The following is a 20,457-nucleotide window of genomic DNA, read 5'->3' as shown; positions in this document are numbered from 1 at the left end:
GAAAATTAGAATGAGGAAGGGAAAGAGATAACTTTTTCTAGGATTCCTTGGTTGGTAAGTACCAAATAATTTACTTTTACTTATTGATGGTAATTGGTAACAAGATATTCTCACAGTTGACATAATTGCTCAGTGTGCTTACCAAGGTCATTGGCTTATCTGTGGATTCTATAACATAAAGGGGGAAAATGTATTAAGGAGATCTCAGGTAGAAATTTTGGCAATGAAACCTTAATGAGCTCTTGTAGTAAAGGAGTCTTTCCCTAATCACATTCATTCTATTATAATCACCAAATGTTAGAAATATTTAGGATATCTAATACCAACTAACAGTCCTTTCTTGGGAATGTGTCTATGGGAGTGGGGGGTTGGGGGGGGTATGATTTTATTGGAGCAAGTTCTCAGTTAAAACTCCTATCAGTATAAATGTATTCTACACTGCTGTCTTCAAGAGTTATCAGGGCTCATAGAGAGATTAAATGATTTGCCCAGGATCATAAAACCAGTATTTGTCAGAGGCAGGACTTCAGATCATTCCACTTCTCATAACATAGTAAGTTTTTTTTTTTAATTTTGAGAATGAGAGTCATGTCTAAGAAAACAATTTAGTGTTATGATCAATGTGATGTCTGGTTCTGATAAAGATGGTACACATGGGGTGGGGTAGGGGTTAGGGGTTATACTCTGAATTCTTTTTTTTTTATTTAGTACTAGAAGGGTTTGTTTGTTTGTTTTTACTCCAAATACAAGAAAATAGGAAAATATACTGAACCAGAACCATTTCCCCCTCCAAGCTATATACTTCAAAACAATCTTGGAGGTCATTATTAGAGTTTTACACATCCATACCCTAGTTTCTCCTGTGTATAACCTTAAATGTACATATGACAGACATCACCTATTATACATCAGGATTTATCTTGTTTTCATTCCTTGATATATTTGTACCTTTCTGATTATGCTCTTATTGTAACAGTGACTTGGAGAAGACAAAAAAATTAAGAAATTACCCTTATGTTGAATAATGAAAATTGTTTTGAGGCAAATGGAAAGAAAAGAGGGAAAGGTAAAGATTTTGAAAATTGTATTTATTCCTTTGCCATGATGGGGACAACAACAGGCAAGTAGCTTCAGAGCAGAATTATCCTGATAATTTAACAACCATAGAGTTACTCAGATTAGACAGCAGATTGATTACCATCTAGCAAAATCAGATCATTTCCATTCATTTAAGGGAAGAATGCATGTAGGGGGAAGATCAATATGGAGCTCATGGAGAGAACTAGTCCTATAGACAATCTTAAGGGAGGAGTCAGGCCCAGCTTGCCACCACAAACTTATGGAAAGACCTCAAACAAATGTGCCTTAAACAAATGTGGGTCATGTTGGTTAAAAAAATCACAAATCGTGTCTTCCATGACAATTTCTAATATCAATAAATAATATAGTAATACATTCCACTCCCTGGTTTTCACTGCTGGTGGAGATGTCAAGAAAGTTAGGCTGATGTTTGAGTATCTTCTTCCCAATTCTTCCATATACCCACAAAACAAACACATTTCCCTTTATATTAGCATAATTCATTTATTCATGGGATTAAAATGTAGAGTGTAAGCTCCTTGTTTTCCCTGTACCTAGTACATGGCTTGATATATGATTGGCTTAGTAAATCCTTAATTAAAAAAAAAAGAAATGTGGGGAGTATTGATCAGGTCTTAACCTTCACCCCTTTATTTTTAATAGCTAAGGAAAGCAAAAAATAAGTTACAATTTAAGGATCTTATAGGAACTATTTGGAGAAAAAAAATCTGGTTTTTCCCCCCTTTGATCAATGAGAATTCAAGGTCATTATTTTAATGGTAACATTCAAGTTGTATTCTTGGAATTCATTACTTTGGGGGGTACCTACAGGCTGGTTTAAGAACTGCTAAGTTTAACTAATATGGCAGGTACAAATATTTTTTCTAGATATTAGTAAATAGTTTAGTTTAAAAAGGTCAAAGTCTCCCATTACATTGAGGGCCAGGGTCAGTTGTTCTGACAGGTCTTGTCACTAGATTCCAAATGACTGGAGGAGAATACAAGGTTGATGAGTTTGCACAGTACTCCATCACTTAAATCCAATTCATTTGCAAGTCAAGAGATCACCCTCTGCTATTATTGGTCCTCTTCAAGAACAAAGGTAAAACAACAATCAATAAATAACTGCATAAAGTGAGATGCTGCTTATGGGAATGATGCTATTATCCTAACCTGATTTAATTATTTGATAATGTGATTCTAGCCTGATATGATTTCATGGAAATAGCATATAGGGGAGAAGGCCAATCTTTTCCAGGGTGTAGGGCTGTGGCAATGATAAATCACAAAGACTGCAGCCCTAAATTACATAATAACAAAATTACAAAATAGCCGAAATTACAACTGACTAGAAAAGGCAATAGAACCAGGGGATAAATAATTAAAAACTAGTTTGACATTTCCCTGAGTGTCCTCTAATCTCTGATGGAAAAAAGAACCACCAGGACAAGGGTATGACTTTCAATCACTGATCTTCATCAGATACTGTAGTAGCAATATCCCTGAGGATTAAACATTCAAACCCAGTGTGATCATAAAAGTAAGGGATGGAAAATGACAAAGGTAAGAACTCCCTAATATATCCCTTAACTTCCATTCTCTGAGAAGTGAAACTTGAGTTCATTGATAATCCAGGACTACTCTTAAATCATCTAAAAGGAAATATAGCCTCTTTGAAGAAAGGAACTGCCATTTTTGTCTATCTCCCACCCCCAACATAATAGGTATTCAGCTCTTGTTGAATGATTTTACCTCATCATCATATCATACTGACAATGTTATCTCAATGTTTCATGACCTAAGTCAATTTAACTGCTTGCTATGGCAAAAATGTATTCAGTGTGATCACTGGGATCTGGTTAGAATATTAGCAGAAAGTCGAAGTTGAAGCAAAAGACCACAAGACTATGTACTTTTCTGATAATGAGGCTGAGGTAGTATACTTAGAGGGTGAACATTTCCCCTCTGGTCATCTATCTCCAAAAGTTATCCTACAAGCACACTGGGAGGCAACTAGGTGGTGCAATGGATAGATTCAGGGGACTGAAGTCAGGAAGACTAGAATTCAAATCTGTAGCTGTTGTCACCCTGGACAAGTCATTTAGCCTCTATCTGCCTCAATTTTTTTAACTGGAAATGAAGATCATAACAATGCCACCTTCTAGGGTTGTTGTGAGGACTGAGTAAGATAATATTTGTAAAATGTTCATTTTAGTTGTTGGCACATAGTAAGCACTTGATAATTCTTGTTCCCTCCTCCCATTTCCTTCCTCTACAAGTTAGCAACTGACCTTTAACGGATCATGAAAGAGGTTTATTAGTCTAGGTGTTCAAAAAATACATTAAGTGAAATGTAATTTAACAAATAATTAAAAGTGAGTTAATAAATATCTTTCATTTTCTGATGAAATAAGCTTTTTCCATTGGTTGACCAAAGTCTTAGCAAGATCTCCACCAGCTCCACCATTACTTCCTTAAAGTCATCCACAGTTTTCCTTATTCCAGTTTCCTTGTGGAAACAATAAGAAAAAAACAATTATTACCTGAATAGGAATAAATATTAAAAAAAGATTTTTGAATAGTATTCTTTCATTCATAATTTTAGCTCAATGTTGGGGATAAGGGTGGGGAAGGGGAAAGAACAAGGACATACTTTAGGATATATGAATTGATACTTATAAATAAGATAAATTAGAGGATATGGACTTTTAGAATAATTAAAAAGACAAGGATCTCTAGGGTAGAAATTATAGGATAGATCTCACCTGGAAAAGTCCTCAGAAGACATCTAGTCCAACTCTCTCATTGTGCAGACAAAAAAATGAAAGCCCAGGGAGGTTAAGTGATTTACCTAATCTGATGTAGTTAGTTAACATAAAAGGTAGGATTTTTAATTCAGGTTCTTTAACTCCAAAGATGATAAGTTTTCAGTTTTATCACACAGCCTCCATTCTTATAAGATAAAACAAAAGAGAATATCTTCCAAGTTTGAAAATGTGCTTATAAAATGAAATATCACTAAACATAACACCCACGGTCCAGCAACCCATTTAAGATAGTGAGTCACATTAAACAGTCATCCCTTATAAAACAACCTTTTGAATGGCTACATAAACATAAAAGATTTCATTTTTATTTTTTCAATTGCTTACATTTTTATTTTTAATTTCCAAATCCTATCTCTTCATTCTGTACCCTCCTTGAGATGGTAAGCAATTATATGTAGGTTATACGAGTACAATTATGTAAAACATTTTCATGTTAGTTATTCTGAACAAGAAAACATGAATAAAAGAAAAAAATGAAAGTGGAAAATCGTCTGTATTTAATGAGTATCAGTTCTTTCTCTAGAGATAATATACTTAATCATAAGTCTTTTGGGATTGTCTTAGATCATTTTATTGCTGAGACTAGTTAAGTCATTTATAATTCTTCATTGAAAAATATTGCTGTTATTTTGTACAATGTTCTGATTCGGTTTCATATAAGTCTTTCTAAGTTTTTCTGAAACCATCCTGTTCATCATTTTTTGTTTGTTTATCAACATCCCTTTTATTTTCAGTTCTTAGCCACCACAAAAAGATCTTATACAAAAGTTTTTGTGCAAATAGGTCCTTTCCCTTTTGGGGAGTGGGGTGGGGTATATAAAACTAGCAGTGTTATTGCTGGATCAAAGAGTATGCACAGTTTTATATAACTTTGGGCATAGTTTTAAATGCTCTCTAGAATGGTTAGATCAGTTTACAATAGTGCATATGTTCCAGTTTTCCCAGATTCCCTCCAACATCTAATATGTTCTTTTTTTTTTGTCATATTAGTCAATCTGATAGGTGTGAGGTGGTATGTCAGAGTTGTTTTAATTTGCTTTTATCTGATAAATAATGATAGAGCATTTTTCCCCACAGGACTATAGATAACTTTGATTTCTTTGTCTGAAAACAGCCTGCTCATATTCTTTGATCATTTATTAATTGAGGACTTGTATTTTTTTTAAACTTGATTCGAGTCTCTATATAATTGAGAAATAAGGCCTTTATCAGAAATACTTGTTGCAAAACATTTTTCTAGTTTTCTGCTCTCCTTATAACTTGATTGCATTGGTTTTGCTAGTGCAAAATCTTTTTAAATTTTATATAATAAAAATTATTTTTTACATTTTACAATGTTCTTTATTATCTTCTTAGGTCATAAACTTTTTCCTTATCCATAAATCTGACAGGTAAACAATTCCCTGCTCTTTTAATTTGCACACATAACCATATGACATTATCTTGATATATGATGTAAGATTCTGTCTATACCTAGCTAGTATCTGATATATTGTTTTCTAGTTTTCCCACAAGTTTTTGTCAAATAATGATTTTTTATTCTAAAATCTTTGGGTTTATCACATATTAGATTACTGTGGTCATTTACTATAATGAATTTGTACCTAATCGATTCCACTGCTCTATCACTCTCTTGTTTTTTAGTCAGTACCAGATTGTTTTGATAATTATTGTATATTCCACTTTGAGATCTAGTATGCTACCACCTTCTTCTGAATTTTTTCATTGATTAACTTGATATTCTTGAGCATTTGCTCTTCCAGATGAATTTTACGATTTTTTATGATTTTTCCCATCTATATAAAATGATTTTTTGATAGTTTGATAGGTATGGCACTGAATAAATAGTTTAATTTAGGTAGATTTGTCACTTTTATTATATTGGCTTGACTTACTCATGAGCAATTAATATTGTCAAAGTCTTTTTCAGCATCTTTTGAGATAAATATATGATTTCTGTTGATTTTGTTATTGATATGGTTAATTAGGCTGATAGTTTCCCTAATATTGAACCAGTCCTGTATTCTTGGTATAAATTCCACCTGGTCATAAGAGTATGAATCTTTGGTCTATTGCTGTAATCTCTTTGCATCAAATTTTTGCATCAATATTCATTAGGGAAATCAGTCTATAATTTTTTTTCTCTGTTTTGGCTCTTCCTGATTTGGGTATCAGCACAATATTTGTGTCATAAAAGGAATTTGGTAAGACTCCTTTGTCTGTTTTTATAAATAGTTTATATAGTAATGGCATTAGTTGTTCCTTAAATGTTTGGTAGACTTCACTTGTGAATCCAAATGGTCCTGGGGATTTTTTCTTAGGAAGGTCATTGATGATAGCCTGTTCAATTTCTTTCTTTTTTTATGATTAGATTATTTAAGTATTTTATTTCTTCTGTTAATCTGGACTATTTAAATTTTTGTAACTATTTACCCATTTCATTTAGATTGTCAAATTTATTGATATATATGGGGGAAATAGCTCCTAAAAACTGTCTTAATTTTCTCTTCATTGGTGGGTCAATTCACCCTTTTCATTTTTGATACTAGCAATTTGGTTTTCTTCCTTTCTTTTTTAAATCAAATTGACCAATGGTTTTTCTATTTTATTGTACTTTTTTCATAAAACTTGCTTTTATTTTTATTTATGAGCTCATTGAGTTTTTTTACTTTCGATTTTATTACTCTTTCCTTTGATATTTTTTTTCAGAATTTTCAATCTGTTGCTTAATTGGGAATTTTAAATTTATTTTTTCAAGTTTTTTTTAGTTACATGCCCAATTCATGGATTTCTTTTTTTACTATTTTATTGATATAAGCAATTAGAGATATAAAATTTCCCCTAAGTACTTCATTCAATAAATTTTGGTGTATTATCTCAAGTAATTTTTCTTTAATGACCCACTTGTTTTTTAGGATTAGATTATTTCATTTCAATTTATTTTAATCTCTTTCCATTCTCCATTACTGTGTGTCGATTTTAATTGCATTATGATTTGAAAAAGATGCGTTTACAATTTCTACTTTTCTGAATTTGGTTATGAGGTTTTTATGTCTTCAGATGTGGTCAAATGCCACATAAGGCTGAGAAAAAAAGGTATAATCCTTTCTAATCCCATTCAGTTTTCTCTAGAGAGCTATCATATCTAACTTTTCTAGAATTTTATTCAGATATTTCTTTCTTATTTATATTTTTTGGTTAGATTTATCTAGTCTTGAGAGGGGGAAAGTTGAGGTCCCTTACTAATATAGTTGTATTATCTATTTCCTTCTGCAACTCATTCAACTTCTTCAAAGATTTAAGTGCTATACTATTTTGTGCATAAATGTTTAGTATTGATATGACTTCATTGCCTGTGTTAAATTTCAACAAGATAGCATTTCCTTCTTTATCTCTTTTAATTAGGTTTGGTTTTGCTTTTGTTTTGTTTGAAATCATGATTGTCACTCCTGTTTTATTTGCTTCAGTTTTATAGCTGAAGCATAAACATATTCTGTTCCAGCCCCCCATCTTTATTCTGTATTTCTCTGCTTCAAATGTGTTCTTGTAAACAACATATTATAGAATTCTGTTTTTTTTAATCCATTCTGATATCCACTTCTGTTTTATTGGTGGGTTCATCCCAGTCATATTTACAGTTCTGATAACTATGTATCTCTCTATGTTATTTTCTACTTGCTTATCTCCCTTTCTCTCTTAACCCCCTCATATAATCCCTCCTTACAAGTGTTTTACTTCTGATCACCACCTTCCCTAACATACCCTCCCTTTTAATAGTCCCTTTTCCTTCTATTATCACTATCCCTTTTTACTTCCTTGTAGGGTAAAATAGATTTTATATTTTACTAAGTGTATTATTCTCTCTTTAAACCAATTTTAATGAGAGTGAGATTTAAACCTTGCCTGCCAACCTGTCCCTCCTATTTTCCCCTCCCTTATATCTCTTTCTTGTCTCTTATATTTAGTATAATTTACCCCATTCAATCTTCTTCCTTCTTCTTCCAGTGCAATTTTCTTTCTACCCTTTTATTTTGTTCTTTGGAGTATCATCCTACCAAAATCACTTTATATCTATACTCTCTGTCTATTATATTCCGTCTAATTACTTTTATAATATTAAATTTCTTAAGAGTTAAAATATTAACTTATCATATAGTAATATGAATAGTTTAACCTTATTGAATTTCTCATGTTTTCTCTAATTTCTTTTTTACCTTTTTAAGTTCCTCTGAATCTTATATTTGGAGGTCAATTTTTTTTATTCTGTTCTGGTCTTTTAATTAGAAATGCTAAAAAGTCTTTTATTTCGTTAAATGGTCATGTTTCTCCCCTGAAAGATTATATTCAACTTTGCTAAGTAGGTAATTCTTGATTGTAATTCTACTCCTTTGCCTTCCTGTATATCATGTTCTAAGCCATCCAGTTCTTTAATGTGGAAACTGCCAAATCATGTGCAGCACTGACTGTGCCTTCACAATACTTGAATAGTTTCTTTTTTGGCTGCTTGTAATACATTCTCCTTGATTTGTGAGCTTTGGAATTTGGTTATGATATTCTTGGGAGTTTTAATTTTGCAATCTCTTTCAGGTGGCTATTGGTAAATTCTTTCAATTTCTACTTTGCCCTCTGATTCTAATATATTAGGGCAGTCTTCTTTGATAATTTCATGAAAGATGTTGTCCAGGTCTTTTTTTTTTTTTGATCATGGCATTTAGGTAGTCCAATAATTCTTATATTATTTCTTCTGGATCTATTTTCTAGGTTAGTTGTTTTTCCAATGAGAAATTTCAGGTTTTCTTTCTTCCTTCTTCCTTCTTCCTCCTTCCTTCTTCTTCTTCCTGCTTTCTTCCTCTTCTTCCTTCTTCTTCTTCCTTCTTCTTCCTTCTTCCTCTTCTTCCTCCTCCTCCTCCTCTTTTTCTTCTCCCTCTTCATCCTCCTCTTCTTCCTCTTCTGCTTTTTTGCTTTTATCATATCTTGATATCACATAGAATCATTAGTTCTCATTTGTTCAATTCTAATTTTTAAATAATTATTTTCTTTGGTGAGCTTTTGTATTTTCCCATTTGGTCAATTTTATTTTTTAGGGACTTATTTTCTTCACTAAATTTCTGTAGATCTTTTCTCATACTACTGACTCTTTTTAAATGATTCTCAGGCAGTGCTCTCATTTCTCTTCCCAATGCTTCCTTCTACTTCCCTGATTTGCTTTTTAAAATCCTTTTTAACTCTTCCAGAAATTCTTATTGGACCATAGACCAAATTGTGGGTGATGTAACTGTTAGCCTGCCCCAGGTGTGGGGTCCTGTCTTGGGTGGCTATGAAAACAAGGCCCCAGGGATGGGTCTTGCTGTTGGCCAGAAGCAGGGCAGGGCTTTTCATGGTGGAGTCAAGACCAGGTTGGTGGCTTGTGTTGGTGGTGGAATTGCAGGGGTGAGGTTTTGCTTTGTTGCACAGACTGCTGACTCCTTGCCTAGGGTCTGCTGGCTTGTAGGAGGATAGGGCCTGGCTGGTGAATTGTCCCAGACCTGGAGCCTTGCTGCAGGGACCTTGCTGTGAGGCTTTATACTGCTACTGCTGCTCTTGGACCTTGTTTTTCTCCCAACCCAGGGAGACAGATCTTTTATGGTAGGCTGGCAATCTGCTTTCCTGCTCCTAGATCAACTCTGAGAAGGTTTTCTAGTTGTCTGGAGAGGAATTTGGAGGACTTAAGATTGCCTTCTCATTCCACTAAATTGTCACTGGAAGTTTCCTAAGTTTCATTCTGATTTTTAAAATATAATGAAAGGAAATAACCATCTAGATCAGCTATTCCCAAAGTATGATCTGAGCACTCCTGGGTCCTTTGGAAGGGTAATCTATAATGCTAAGTAGTATTTTACAATAATGTTAAATAGTATTTGCCTATTAAAACACTGCTCCCTTTGCCAATTACATATCTCTGTTAAGTCAGATTTTCTTCATATACTTCAACCAAAATTATATCACAACAGATTAAATATAGAACTGGATATGAAATTCCAGCTGTCTGTCTTCTATTAATCCAGACAATAAAGAGATTTGCAAAAATATATAAAATAATGCCATTCTCACCAATTTTTTTTGTCTTGGAACATATAGGTTTTTAAAATAAAAATATTCTAAAGTATGTTTACACAGAATGGGTATTATTATATTATCAATATATTAATTAATGCTTTAATATTTTATTAGTTTTATTTTTACTATGCTGACAGTAGATATAACCAACATAAATAAAAGTTCTTGGGGTCCTTGATAATTATCATAAGAGTTCAAAGTAGGCCTAAGAAAGTTTGAGAACTGTTGCTCTCAGGAAGAATGGAAATTGCTAGAGAAAACAGTCTCTATTTGTCCTAACAAGAAAGGCAGAAAGTATATTTCCTCTCAGATCTTTCTCCCTCCCTGATTCCACCATCTGTTCAATGATGTCATAACTGCTACAGGGACACCCCTGGCTGGCCTTTCCCAACAGCATATTGTCATGAACTAAAACAAGCTATGATCCAGAGAACAGATTGGAAAGGAGTCTATGGATCTCTGCCCTTTCCCCCTACACAAGGGAAGTATTTACTCTGCAGAAATTGTATGAAAGCTGTCAACTAAATGGAGGCTATTGAAGAGAAACACTTACTAGTTTCCATCCCTTGTTATGCAGGACTGTATAAATAAGCCCAAACCATCTGCTGTGCCACCACCTCCACATTCTGGAGGCTGTCATCTACCTTCCTTGATAGATTTTAGTATCTGGTAATCAAGCATTCTTCTCCATCCATCCCTAGGTACCATCTGGATTGAAAAATATCCATGTGGATGACATCCTAACCATATTCCTCATACCTCTATAAAAGTCTCGGCCACCTTGACCCTTACAACCTCTTTTGTAAAAATGCACACACACAATCCATTCATATACTTTAGATTTAATTATTCTAAATAGCTCTACTTCCAAAGTCCTAAACATTGAAGTCACCTTCCCTGACTATAGCCTAAAAAGACTATCCCTCTCCCCTGCTCTTCCTACCCCACACAGCCATTAGACTTTCAACCTCTATCTAGCTTATCAACCTCTTTCCTCCTGGGCTGGATGAATCTTCAAACAATCCAAAATGTTTTTATGATGCTCTAGACCTAGCACATCTCAACTACTCAGTGCTGTTGAAATCACATTGATTAGTGATGAGGACGTGATCCTAGAGAGATGGGTTGAACACTTCATAAGTGTTTTCAACAGACTGTCATCAATCAATGCTGAAGCCATTTACCATCTACCTCAGGTTGAAGCCAATCCCTCTCTAGCTGAATTTCCAACTGAAGAAGAGGTTTGGAAATCCATTAAACTTCTTTCATATGGTAAAGCACCTGGTGCTGATTCCATTCCAACTGAGATTTACAAGGTAGGGGGTCCACTGTTCATACAAAAGCTAATTAAAATTTTCCAGGTTATATGGCAAAAGAAGGAATTTAAGGACCCCTCCATTGTCCAACTCTATAAAGGTAAAGGGAATAAATTGCCCTGTGACCAACACAGAGTGGGGTAGAGTCTCTCTGTCTTAGTCATTGCCAGATTCTTGCCAGAATCCTCCTTAATAGGCTAATCCTTCACCTGGAAAATGGTCAACTACCTGAGGACTGAGGAACAGTATATATGGTGTTTGCCTTCCAACATCTTCAGGAGAAATACCAGGAATATAACAGAGATCTGTATACAACATTTGTAGATCTGACCAAGGCCTTTGATACTGTCCTTTGTGAGGGCTTATGAAAAATTATGCCAAAATTTAGTTGCACAAAGAAGTTCATCAATGTGCTGGACAATGGACAATGCTCTTATGACTTCCCAGTCACCAATGAAATAAACCAAAACTGAGCTTGCTGCCATGCTTTTTGGCATGATGTTTTCAGTCATATTATCAAATACTTTTAATGAGAACAAACAGCAACAAGGTCAGCCACCATACTGATGGTAAATTCTTCAATTTGAAAAGATTACAAACCAAGACTAAAGTGGAGGGAGTGTTGGTGCATGATTTGTTTTTTGTTTGCAGATAATTAAACCTCTGAAACAGAAGTGTAACAAAGTATGGAGCAATTCTCTGCTGCTTATGCTAATTTTGGTCTGACAAGTAACACAAAGAAAGCACAAGTCCTCTGTCAGCCAGCATTACACCATCCCTATGTAGAACCATTGATTACAGTGCATAGAGAAGTTTGGAATATGATGGATAAGTTCGCTTACCTTGGCAGTATATTTTCCAGGGATATACACATTGATGATGAGTTTGACACATACATTGCCAGACCTAGCTTAATTTGGAAGGCCCCAAGAGAAAAGTATGGGAGAGATGTATTAGACTATCAGACTGAAGGTCTACAGAGCAGTGTGATGACCTCATTGCTATATGCCTGTGTAACCTGGACAGTCTGCTAGCACCATGCCAGATAACTGAGTTGCTTCCATTTAAATTGTCTTAGGAAGATTCTAAAGATCATCTGGCAGGACAAGATAACAAACACTGAGGTTCTTTCTCAAACTAAATTGCCAAGAATTCAAATTCTACCATAGAGAGCACAACTCTGATGGTCTGGCCACATTGTTTGGGGTTTTTTTAGGTTTTTGCAAAGCAGGTGGGGTTAAGTGGCTTGCCCAAGGCCATACAGCTAGGTAATTATTAAGTGTCTGAGACGGGATTTGAACTCAGGTACTCCTGACTCCACGGCCAGTGCTTTATCCACTATGCCACCTAGCCACCCCTGGGCTGGCCACATTGTTAAAATACCAAACACACATTTGCCAAAATGACTATTTTATGGAGAACTCAGATAGGACAAGATTTGACATGGTAGTCAGAAAAAGTAATACAAGGGCACTCTCAAGAACTTTGGAATTGATCTGTGGCACTGGCACAGGACCACCCAATATGACTTGACTTCAACAGAGAAGGTGCTCTACTCTCATGAGCAAAGCAGAATCACAGTATTAGGAGAGGGAAGGGAAAGGGAGGAAAGGAGACGTGAGTCTAGAAAGGAGAGGACAGGAGTTAAAAGAACACACATTTACTAAACACTTTCTCCACATTCTGAAAACTCCTTTCAACAACATATAGGCAATAATAATACATAAGTATATGTACATGTAGTTCAATTGTACAGAAGTAGATTAAAATCCTTTACAGCTCTCAGATTCAGACTTCAGAAATCTTTTTACCAATCTATCTTCTTCCTTCCTCTCCCTGCCCCACCTCCAAAGCAGAGGATATAAAGACTTTACCAGTCTTACTAACTGAAGAAACAGAGCAAGGATTTGAACTTGGATGATTGAAATAAAGAAATTAGGAGGGAAGCTGGAAAATGGGCAGGCAATGATTGAATTTTACTTGAAATATGTTGTTTGTAATAGCAGGAAACAGTTCTCCCCACTCTCTAAAAGTTGCATGTAAAATGATAGAAAAAGGAAAAAAAACAGGATTCAAACCACTCTTGCTTAGCATTATAGAATCACTGATGGATCAATCTGTTTTCCAGGCATGTGGAATTCCTGATTTCTATTCAAGAGTAGAAATGGTCTTTGTTTTTAACAAGAAGTTATCTGGTGACCTTGTTCTTAAAATTTGCATTCTCTGCTACAAGAAGTCTTAAAGTTAAAGATAGTTTAAAGAGCAAAAAGAAGGAACTCAGTCACAAGAAAGAAAAGGTAATATATTTACTTGAGTTGAGGTCTTTTCTCTTGAGAGGACCATCCTGGTATGACTCAGATAAAACTGGGAATAGATTTTAAAAAAGGATGGGAAAGGGGAGTTAAATATTTGATTAATATTGAATATTAATTCATTTTAATTTTATTAGTTTAATATTTAATATTAATTTAATTTGAGTTAAATATTTGATTAGCTTCTGACACTTACTAGCTATAAAATCCTGGGCAAATTACTTCACCTCTCTCTACCTTAGTTTCCTCTTCTGTGAAATGGAGCTAATAATAGCACCTATCTTCCAAGACTGTTGGAATAATAATTGTGTAACACTTTATAAAACTTAAAGTACTATGTAGCTGGTTATTGTTGGAAGTTTTGTTTAAGCTAGTTTTATGTCTTCTTGTAGTATGACAAGTTTTATGCTGTTCTTGTACCTTTATTATTTCTAGATAGTAAAGACATACTAGTATCTCTGAAACCCTCCACCCTCCCCAGACTTTTCCTAACTCATCTTATCTTTTATATTCTTCACTTAAGGATTTAGAAGACTCTCATTTTATAGATGATCATAGAACCACAGAATCTGAGAATTGAAATAATAATACTAATATTTATAGAGTACTTATAGATTACTAAGCATTGTACATGTCATCTCATTTGATCCTTGAAATCATACTGTGAGGCAGAGAAAGTTTAAGTGACTTGCCTAGAGTTACATAGCTAGAGGGGTCTGAGATAGGATTTGAATTCAGGTCTTCCTGACTCTAAACCTAAAACTCCATTCAAGAGACCTCAATTACCATCTAGTCCAACCCAAACAGGAAAGAATCTTCATTATAACACACCCAACAAATGATTGTCCAATTTCTGTCTGAAGACCTCCAAAGACAGAGAACTTGTCAGGCACCAGAGGGAAGCCTCCCAGGAGACCAGAACCAGAGGCCCATAAGAAGTAAAATCATTTCTCTGTGAACCCAAGAATTTGAATTCCAGATCTCAGGCTCCTTTCATTATTTCATTCTGTCTTTCCAATTATCCTGAGAAACAACTTAATGAGAACATGATAGCCATTGTTGGAGAGAATTATGATTTTAATATTAATCAATATGATATGTGAAATGAATTTACTAATAATTGCGTTTCTAGAGGTCCTTTTCACAAGTAGACTTTGGCCTGGTAATCAGAGAGAACAAAACATTCTGGAATAATTCATTAATCCTGACAAGTTATGTTCTTTCCCTAACCTGTATTTGCCTGTGTGAACTGAAGCTAATTAGAAAAATATTTAACTTTTTCGCTAATCAAGTAAAATAATAAAATATTCCCAAGACTAATCAACTTTACTCTTCCCACAGAATTGAGAACACATGTGTTGTCCTACTTGAGTGATTACAGCTTCCAAAACAAAATAATTGTTGTGTTGTCCTGCACTAGTGAGCTATCCTGAGAAAATCACTCAAGCCCCATAAATAACTATTTTATGATCTATCTTACCCCTCCTTTCCCACTATGATTCACGGATTTGATCTCTGCTTCCAGCCAAGTGGAGCAACCCCAATTTGCAAATCTATTTCTTGGAATGAAAGTAATTAATAAAACGTGATTACTGGCACTCCGACTCTAAACTGCTCTGTTTCACCTAAGTTAGAGGTTGGCTCTAAAATGCAGATAAAATGGGGATAATAGCACCTACCTTATTGTAAGAATGAAATGAGATAATATGTACGTAGTCTATAGACAGACATAGATATATCGAGATATATACTATATATACTATATATATATATATAACTATATATACTATATATATATATATACACTATATATACTATATATACTATATATATATATATAGTATATATATCACACACATAGTGATATATGTTGTTTGTAGTAGCAGGAAACAATTCTCCCCACTCTCTAAAAGTTGCATATAAAATGATAGAAAAAGAAAAAAAAACAGGATTCAAACCACTCTTGCTTAGCATTATAGAATCACTGATGGATCAATCTACTTCTACCTCATCATATAATTAAAAATAGTCAGTGCCCACACATTTATTCATCTTCATGGCAAGGTATAGAACTATCAGTTAGATTACAATGAAAAAATGAAAATTTTAATTATGTTAAAACAGAGTGGGGAGTGAAAATCTGGGCTGTCTTCCTATACTCTGCTACCACTCAATAAATAACCACATCAAAGATTCTTTAGTTTAGGATGTAATTATTTTACTTTCATATTCCAAATTAGGCTTCTATTATTGCCAGATGTCTCTTAGTTATATAGAAATAAAGATTTTACTCATAAGTAGTCTGAATGATTATGATTTTTTTAGTTTAGTCTATAAAATATACTATTAATTCAGGGTTATAAGTGAGTGGTAAGTCAAAAGGAAGAGACAAGAAAGAGGTAAAATATCCAAAAAACTTCTATCCATAGATTTCCTGGGTCTCTCTTGGTCTATTATTCTATTATGAATCTTTATATATGCTTTTAAAACTTTATCTTTGAATTCCTAGATAATCCAGGTAGTTCCTGAAGGTGTCAAGAAAAATTGATGATTTTTGAGAGCTGTTCAGGAATAGTCCTAAATAAGCATTAAAAAAAATCCACCAAGGAATAAGGACTGCTAGGTGGCACAATGGATACTGCACCTGCCCTGGAGTCAGGAGGATCTGAGTTCAAATGCAGACTCAGACACTTAATAATAACTTAGTTGTGTGACCTTGGGCAAGTCACTTATCCAATTGCCTTGCAAAAAACAAACAAACAAAATAAACCAAAGTATACTCTCTTGGCTCACAATTGAAAGACTCACTTAGGGGAGGAGACAGAGAAAGGAGAAAAGAAAAATTAAGTTATTCTTCTACTTGCCACTAAAAAGTCCAAGGACATATTCAAATTTTACAGTCTCTTCAACAATTTTATAACTTAGGAGAAGGAAAAAAAAAACAAGATGAAATTTTCACATCTTGCTGCTATATTTTATAACCTAAAACTTGTTCTTGTTCTCTCTCTCTCTCTCTCTCTCTCTCTCTCTCTCTCTCTCTCTCTCTCCAATATTTGGAGTTTATGACTAGACACTGCAACAGTAGGTAAGACAAATACTAATAATTCAAATCCTCATTGAACTACATCATTACGACCTTTGCGCTTCTGAACCTAGAACACTTGGGCAACATGAGATAATCATGACAGAGTTTTGTTTCTACCAAATAACTGTGGTCAAGAAGAGACAGTCAGTAATAGAGTCATTTCTGAGTAGGGGTAAATGTTTTTTGCACACATGCTAAGAAATAATAACAAGAGCACTGAATACTGCTCTAAGCTAAATTGTGGTTGGAGTGATTTGCCTTTAATGCCTTCCCCATTCCATTCCTTATTTTAGTGGATTGCCAATTAACCTATCTCTGCTATATTCTATGTATTCATAAATCATCTTAAGATATGCATATATCCTGAGGGAGGGGTCATATCTTAAAAGTCTCAGAAAGGGAGGACTCGGGATATAGCAAGAGGCAAAGTCTGTATTGTGGAGTAAATACTTGTAATGTTGGAAATAAGATGATATTTATTCCTGGGGGGGAGGGGGTGGAAATGGGGGGAAAGGTGAGGAGAAAACCATCCTTGCTACTTAACCTACTGAAAGGAATCTAAGAAATTCCAGGGCTCTTCTTCCCCAGTATATCCCTGTCAGTAGATCCAGTTGAGCTGGATCCATGATTTTGTATGTATTTTGGGGTTTTTTTGGGGGGGGTAGGAAGAAAAAGAGAACAAATCTATTTACAGCTAATATACTAGATATATAATATACCCCTTCACAGATGAGAATAAAGAGTTGGGACATCACTGCTGAAAGACTCTCTAAAGTAATGGAATGACATGACCAGAAAATTAGGAAAGATGATTTCTTGTCCTGCTCCTGCCTCTTACCTCAAGAATCCTTGTCCATGTGTAATGGGTGAGGGTTATCAGTAGATTCAGTTGGGCTGGGTTACCAGTAGATCCACACCAAGACTCAGGCCTTTGCTCCACCATGACAGCTTATTTAAAAGCCAGTACCAATTAATTCTGAGGGGACAAAGACAAAAACTAACTTTTCCCTCAAAGGACTCATATAGCCCATATAGAATTGAAAGGGCAAAGAGAATTGATGAGAAAAGATGAAAAAAGATGAAAGAGAAAAGATGGTTCTAAATTCCATAAAACTTTTCTAGTTTTATCTAGCCACCCCACCACCACCTAGATACACTCTACCTCCATTTTACAAAATTTTATAGAATCCTCTCATTTTCTTCAAAAGTCAGTTTAAGCATTTACTCCTATATTATAGATTTTTAATGTTTTTGTGTCATGAACCTGTTTGGCAGTTTGATGAAGTCTATGGCTCCATTTTTTTCTTTTTAGGTTTTTACAAGGCAATGGGGTTAAGTGGCTTGCTCAAGGCCACACAGCTAGATAATTATTAAGTGTCTGAGGCCTGATTTGAACTCAGGTCCTTCTGACTCCAGGGCTGGTGCTCTTATTTACTGCGTCACCTAAGCCCCCCCCCCCCCACCATGGTTCCATCTTAAAGTATTTTCTTTTTAGATTTCATAATTTAATGATATAGTAAATTTTAATTAGACATTAATGAAAATGAAAATAAAGCTATACTCTTGACTAAGTTCACATGACTTCTGCAATCAACATAGACTCCTTGGCATGAGGTGTCCCATAGACCCCAGCTTAAGAATTCCTGTTCTAAATGAAACCTTTTCTTATACTTCTGCAGGTTCTCTACCCAGCTGCTCAATGCATTCCAAAATAATCTAGTATCTATTTCATATATACTTATGTAAGCACTCCCATTAGTGCAGGAATCTTGAGAGTAGAAAGTTTGTCTGTTTCTATATGGCCAAGTATAAAGTAAGTGTTTAATAACTGCTTAATGAATCATCTAGTTTTAAGTAATACTAGCAGAGGAATGAATTGAATGAAAAGAAGTTTTTGCTAACTTTTTTTTAATTTTTGCAAGTCAATGGGGTTAAATAACTTGCTCAAAATCACATAGCTAGGTAATTATTAAGTATCTGAGACTGGATTTAAACTCAGGTCCTACTGTCTCCAGGGCTGTGCCACCTAGCTGCCCCTTTTTGCTAACTTTTACAACATACTTGGTACTGTATGAAGTGCTAGGGTAACAAAAAAATTGTATGAAAAAGGTTTTGTTGTTCCATTGTTTCAATTGTATCCAACTCTTCATTAACTCTTAGCTGGAGTATTTTTGGCAAAGATATTGGAGTAGTTTGCTATTTCCTTCTCCAGATTATTTTACAGATGAGGAAATAGAGACAAAGAGGATTAAGTGGTTAAGTGATGTGCCCAGACTCAGACAGTAAGTGTCTAAAGTCAGATTTGAATTCAGGAAGATGAGTCTATCCACTGTGACACCTAGCTGCCCCACCTTGAATGCCTTTAAGGTATTTATATTCTAATGGAAAATAATACATCCAGGAGAAAGATGAGTAGGGATGCTAACTGAGGCAAACTGGATAGGAAACTAAAATATGTTTTGGTGTGTAAGACTGCCCAATAGACAATGGTCATTGTCTACTCATGCTGCTGTGCTGGATATTTTAAGTATGTACACAGAAAACACACACACAGCATCTTACGTAGATACCAGCATTGGCAATAGATCAGTGAATTAATGAATATCACATAGAGGGCAATGGCGTTACCTGGTATGTGTAAATGGCTACAATATAATAAATGTGACTATAATAATAAAAACATCAGAATATATTGTGGGGGAAAATATGGGTTGATTATATAGGTAACCAGAAGACACCCCAAGTACCCCATTTGTGTCAGGAAAAAGTAGAATGGGCCTTAACTTTTAGGGGATATATTCAACAATTGCAGAGGATGAGACGCAATCTATATTGCTGAAGAGAACATTCAAATGGATAAAGTCAGGGACCCATTTAAGTATAAATCTAAATGGGAGATCTTTGACCAATGACAATGAAAGTCTGTATAGAAAAAGTATTAATATGGATTAATTCTCATGATAAATGAAATCAGGAGTCAAGTCATCATTTATTTAATATCTACTGTTGCAAGTAAAGAGAGCAGTGAAGAAAGGGAACTGACACAAATACATTAATCACATTGATAAAATTCAGAAAATTTTCTAGCATTGGGGAAGAGTAGGAAAGTTTGGAATTTAGATACATTGTAATCTCTCATGCTGTTTTATGGGTTTGTGAAACTAATTTCAGGGCAGTTAGGTGGTGCAGTAGATAGAGCACCAGGACTGGAGTTAGAGAAATCTGAATTCACATACAATCTCAGGCACTTACTGGCTATGTGACCCTGGGCAAAACACCCAACTCTTACTTGCCTTGGTTCCTCATCTGTAAAATGGAGACCTACTGGAGAAGAAAATGGCAAACCACATTGGTATCTTTGCCAAGAAAACCCCATGGATTGAGGTCCCTGGGTTCAGGTAGAGTTGGTCATGACTGAGCAACATCAACAATGTGCCAGCATTATAACTATAAAGACAAAAAAGAAATATTCTTTTCCCTCAAGGGATTAATATTTAATTGGGAGAGATGAATACACAAAAATATACAAGAACACAATATAATTATTTTGTAGAGAGGCATGTATCAGGAATTGAATAAAATAAAAATAACATAAAAAATTTTTAAAAGAAAGAAAGCAGGAATTCTAAGAAATAGAAGAGAGGAGGGATTCATAGGAGACAGTCTATGCACAGGCACAAAGATGGGAATATTGTGTGGAGAAGAAAAAAGACAAAAGAGCTAATTTGGTTGGATTATAG

General features: G+C 34.6%; 1 long non-coding RNA gene across 1 annotated transcript in view; it reads right to left on the bottom strand.

Moving 5' to 3' along the window:
- Nucleotides 1-3,477: 3,477 nt before the first annotated feature.
- The window catches only part of LOC141523767 (uncharacterized), a 56,026-nt gene continuing 39,046 nt past the window's right edge, over nucleotides 3,478-20,457 (bottom strand). The window contains exon 3 of the long non-coding RNA XR_012478585.1: nucleotides 3,478-3,589. This is a non-coding gene — a long non-coding RNA (uncharacterized LOC141523767). The remainder of the gene's footprint in view (nucleotides 3,590-20,457) is intronic.

This window comes from Macrotis lagotis, chromosome 5 (assembly GCF_037893015.1).
Source record: "Macrotis lagotis isolate mMagLag1 chromosome 5, bilby.v1.9.chrom.fasta, whole genome shotgun sequence".
Lineage (NCBI taxonomy): Eukaryota > Metazoa > Chordata > Mammalia > Peramelemorphia > Peramelidae > Macrotis > Macrotis lagotis.
This window is presented reverse-complemented; position numbering and strand designations above follow the sequence as displayed.